Source organism: Lepisma saccharinum, chromosome 4, assembly GCF_977018435.1.
Source record: "Lepisma saccharinum chromosome 4, izLepSacc3.1, whole genome shotgun sequence".
Lineage (NCBI taxonomy): Eukaryota > Metazoa > Arthropoda > Insecta > Zygentoma > Lepismatidae > Lepisma > Lepisma saccharinum.
In genome coordinates, this window is record NC_139232.1 from 37,316,085 (window position 1) to 37,322,084 (window position 6,000).

The window sequence follows — 6,000 nt, forward strand, 5'->3', positions numbered from 1 at the left end:
TGTCCAATTTTTATAAATAGAATTTTCTGAAAAATGCAATATTAACAAAATTGTTAATATTTTGAAATCTATACATGCTAGGGTACTATAACAGTTACTATACTTAAGATATCATACAATATCAAGAGGGGCATATTTTTAACAAATTTATGGATAACAATCTCACAGAAGTGCCTTTTGTAAGTATAAACAAATCAATCTGAGAGGGTCATACTTTCTGAGGAAATTCCCGAGGGCATTTTCACAAAAATCTTAGATTAGACAAGATTCCACACTTGAACAAAAAGCTCATATGCTCATGTTAAGCTTGTTTTAAGTATAGCAAATCTGCTTGAGGGGGGGTTCATACTTTCTCGGGTTTATAGTACCGTAAATACAACTACTCGTTATCACTACGCCATCGGGGAGACCCGATTAGCCTATTGGAGCATAAAAGTGGACTTATAACAATTTTTGCCAAGCAGACCATTTTAATACATGACAGCGTTAACCACTATGCTATTAGGGTGAATCAGAAAAGGGGGGCAGTAATTTATAATTTGCAACACAAAATACTTAGTGTGGAAAGCGATTGTTACTTTTAATTATTTTCTAAAGCGCCGGCCTCCATGGTGGAGTGGTTAGTACACCTCATTACTCATCCTGATCTTCGCGATTACCCAAAAAAGTGACAGAAAAGCGAAGTAAAATAAACCAAATCAATCAACCAATCATTATTTTCTAAAGCAAGATCAAAGACAATAAACACCTTTTGTTTTCTGTTACTCCAAATCCAAAAATGACGTAATACAAGCAGCAAGCACAAGTTCAAATGATAAACCTTTAGTGAAAATAACAAACATGTATTAAAACAAAAATTGTAACTTACAATTTTTTATATTCAGTTAAGAATTACCTAATAGAACAAACCACATGATAATGAATTAATTATAAGTGGACTCGTGAAATGAAGGTCTTTTTATATTTGAATACTACATTATGTTCTGTTTTTCTGATTTTTTTAATAAACAACCTGAGAGACAAACACACGCTCACACACGCAGTTATACACAATTTCTTATAATCCGATCTATAATGGATATTCAATTTGTTATAACATTAATTTAATATATTTTGTGTAATACAAGGAACAAATTTGAAATTATGCGGGGAACGGTGGGGATTTCCCCACTAACGATCATATCATGCAATTTCCCAATACAATCGCTCTCTCTTTCTCTCTGTATGCATGTGTACATACATATACCGTGCGTCCATTTCGATCTGCAGCCGAGAGATCGGGAGAAGCGTGGCGGGCGGCGCTGACGGAGATGCCGACATTTGCGGCCTGTAATGCCCGCTTATTTCTATAGACATATGCAGACATTTATATAAATATTGCAAAACGAGCACTAACCTGTGTTATAACACGCAAAAGTTCTTCTGTAATTCATCCAAGTTCTGCTCTTATATACACAAATAAATACGCTATAGAAACGATGTTAAGAGCCACAGATAATAAAACATTTTAATCATAGTTTTGACCAGTAACGTCCTGTTTAAGTTTATATCCTTGAAAGAGTTTTGTGGCCATGGGAATCGTTTGGAGGTTTCGAATGTGCAACACTGTATCAGGATTACACTGCAGTCGAAACCGATAAAAGTGAATGGTTTTCGTGAGCTTCCTTGCAATCCGAAATATCCGAGCTGGAGTTTTTTGTTCCTTCGCGACTAGATGAAGACAGAGTTGTAAATATAGTGGCGAGCAATGTAAACCAAGAGCGTGTTAATTTCGTACTGTGCGCAAGAGTGTTATTCTTGGTTACTGGCAGTTACTTGTTTGTGTTATTGTAGTGTGTATGTGTGACGTGTCAGTGAGACGATTAGAATGCCAGCCGCAAGATTCACGTTAGAACAAAGATTTTTTTATGTATGACACGTACCTACGTGAAAACAAACTCGTGTCGAGACGTGTGTAGGTAATTTGTACAGAAATTCCCATGCGTTTCAACTCCACACAGAGATACGGTTAGACATCTTGTCCTTAAATTACGAGAAACTGTATCGTTAAATTTTAAAACACCTAAGCAAAAACGACGGATTCTAACCGAAGCAAAACTCGATGATATTGGTGCAGCGTTAGAACGTTCTCCAAACAAACCTCTACGCCGTGTTTCACAAGAGGTGGGCGTGTCAAAATCATCGGCACATACAGTCACTAAGCTACTAAAATTAAAACCATACTCTTATAACACAGGTTAGTGCTCGTTTTGCAATATTTATATAAATGTCTGCATATGTCCATAAAAATAAGCGGGCATTTCAGGCCGCAAATGTCGGCATCTCCGTCAGCGCAGCCCGCCACGCTTCTCCCGATCTCTCGGCTGTAGATCGAAATGGACGCACGGTACTTACATATTATACACGTGAGATTAGAAGATTAAAATTTAAATCACATTGGAATGATAACGTTATTAGAGACGAATCACAAACTTACACCAATAGAAACACAGCATTATATACAAAATAAAAGTAAAACACAAATGAAAAGCAAAGATAAATATGAAAATTCAGTGCGCAAAATCATTGCAAAACAAAAATGCAATCAATAAAATTAATATTGACAAAACTAACTCAAGTATTCTATAATGTATGCCGGCGTGGTTAGCACATCAAGGGTCTCTAGAAATATAGTTTAAGGGATGTAAGGGATGATCCTTCCACGTAGTACACCCAATTGTCAACCTCACTTCCACATAGTACACCCTGGACTGCATTTCGCAGACTAACGAGGCTCTGGCGTCTATACCTACGGCCAGTATAATTTTCGTAGGAATGTGTGTGTGTGTTGTCCTGTGTTTTGTCCTTATGTGTTCTGAGTGCCTTTACAGCCTCAGCTTTTAACCGGTCAGATTATTTTAATATTTTAGTTACTACAGGACATTACAGTTATGTTATTTTAGTTCTGGTAAGGGGCTGGATCCCGTATAAAGTGAAGGGTGCAAAATAGCCTAAGTGACGCACACAAAATTTTAAATTCATATTCAATCATAGCCTTTAGTATAAAACAGAGATGTGATGGGGAGGGCCGGCCCCCGTGGCGGAGTGGCACGAGGGCAGGGAGTCCTGAGGCCGATATTCGGTGGAAACACATAGCGGCTCGGGATACCACTTTTGCCCAGGCTTTGCTCTTCTGCCACTTTGGCTAATCGCGAACATGAAAATCAGTGATGATATAATGAAATTGATGAAGTGACACTCAATTCCGAGATTCCTCTTAGCGCACTGTTCTAACCACTCCTCCACGAAGGCGACTGAAATTGTTGGAAGTGAATCAGTTTCACAAGTAGCAGGACATTACAAAATCGTAATGAAAACAGGGCCAACCCTTCCAAAGTTGGTGAGATGATGAGAGACACTCTGTGTAAAATGTACTGTCCGAGAATCTCGTCTCATTGGAGTAACGATACCGATTTATGCTTTGAAATCGATAAGCGAACAAGACCAGACAGGTGTTTTTAACTTGAAATCAAATCGCGAACAAGATATGCATTCTCATTCACGAGTTGAAACGATGTGCCAAGTCATCTTGTCTCACCACGATACTCGATCGAGTTGCTCTTCCGCTTCGTGCACATGTAAACCTTTTAATTTACACGTTCAATTTTATTTATCCAAGAAAACAAATCTGTTAACGTGAGAATGAACAGAAGAAATAAGCTACTAGTTATTTTCCCATTAAGGAACAAACAAATTTTAAAATGCTATAATTTCTTATAAATTAGCATGGAGTAATTATATTTTATAATTTATTAATTCAATTTTAATATTTTAACTGCCTAACACGCTTTGTTGTATTTTATGCATCTTTTATACCTAATTACTTAGTATTGACAGCGAGGATGAATGAATTTTACGTACAGATAAGCTAATCGGGACTGGATCTACAGTTTAAAGTGGGATCCACAAGGTATCGTTACAAGGCAACGACGGAGGATTAGAGTAATTGACAAGAGGTTAAATACAGATTACCACTCATCTCTGGGCTGGGGTTCGAACCCGGAACTTTCGGTGTCAATAGGCTTACTTTGAGGAGGGCGACACCACTTATCTGTCACTCCAAGATTATTTCAAGCTGGCCAACATAGAAACCAAGAAACAAAGAACATGCACCATGGAGTATGTTTTATTTATGTTATTCAGCCATCCTTTCATTCCTTGTTAAATCCTGGTAAGGAAATCGCTTCCTGTCTCGGATTCGATCCTCGGTGGAGGCACCTTGCCCAGTGATTTAGACCCCAGTTTAAAATGTAGCTTCAATCCCGATTAGACTATCTGAGCATAAAGTGAACTTTAAACATTGTCTGACAAAATCGTTTTCATATGACGTGAAATATTTAATTAACATTAACGTGTAAATATTTTACTAATGAAAACAGCATTAAAGAATAAATATAGAAGTTTAATCATAAATCTCATCGTACATGATACTGCAAAAAAGCTTTTATTGAATGACTGCAGAATTAGGAACAACTACGTAAGATGGACATGGGTCATGTTCACGAGTGATATAAACAGCTGTTGGCCATCTGCGGTGAGCCTACGTGTTAAGGTGTTTTACTAGTAGAAAGCAACATTGAAAAAAATACATACGTATAATTTGGCCCGCTTTATAGAAATTCGATCATACATTATGATATTGGCAGAAACTTATATTGAATGACTGTAGAACAACAAAAAGCTATGGACATGGATAATGTTCAAGAGCGATATATATTTCTTAAACACAGCTGTTAGCCATCCACGGAGAGCGAGCGGGTGGATCCTACTTTAAACTGTAGATCCAGTCTGCTGGCGAGACTGCCGCACCCGCGCCTTGTGCAAGAGAGCTCGCGACTCGCGAGCGAACGATGAGTGAGGAGAAGAGTCGCTAAGGCGAGCGAGTCGTTAAGGTGCTTAATGACTCTTCGTGCCGACTCGCGAGTCGTGAACGATGAGGGAGGAGAAGAGTCGCTAAGGCGAGCGAGTCGTTAAGGTGCTTAATGACTCTTCGTGACGACTCGCGAGTCGTGAACGAATGGTGGGGAAAGAGTCGTGGGACTGTGCTGTGACTCTTCGTGCTGTTTCAAGAGTCGTGAACGAGCGATGCTCGTGGAAATGCAAGCATGTGTCGCAGCGCAGATCTGGAGTGCATTTTGTTGCGATATTAAAACCAGTGATCGAATGCAAAAAAGGAAGAATATGTAATACACGTTATTACTAATAAAAGGTTGATATAATTATATAGCATTTCTGTGTATGCTATCGTACTGCATAATTTGCATTATCCGCAGCATGAAATGTAAACTGAAACAAGATACAAGTATAGAAAATCTCACTCATTAGACAGAGTAATGAAAACAAGTATGTGCAATAAATTTTGTTTGTGTGTGTGTGTTTACTGTTTACACATATATGTATATCCACACACATACAGAATCGTATTTGTATTTTTCTTATTTTATGCCGCTTTTCTTCAAATTTTAAGTAATCGCGACGATGACGATGATGCGTGATGATATAGATGAAGGGACACTCGTAAAGAATATCCTTGCCCAGACCGGGACTAGAACCCGGGAACTTCTGTGGCAAGATCAAATGTCGATTACTTCAGAATCTTGGCCATCTAGTCGGCTACACGCACACACACATGCACAAAAATGCAATACAATTTATTAATCTTGAAGGACGTACGTTGTGTTCGTTTACTTAAATACAATCATCTGCTTCAACACCTCCTACCCCCTTCCCCCTCTTCAGGCATTCGTTTCAAGAAAAAGAAGCTTGGCGACTCTTTTGAACGACTCATTTGAACGACTCTTCTCAGTGAGCGAGCGCTCATGAGTCGACTCGCACAAATGAACGGCTTGAACCCATCTCTCACTTCACAGACTCTTCACTCTCTCACTTTCAGTAGGCACTAGTGTCCAGAGAATAACATGGCGGCCATCTTGGCTCCAAAAGCACAAGGTACGGAACATT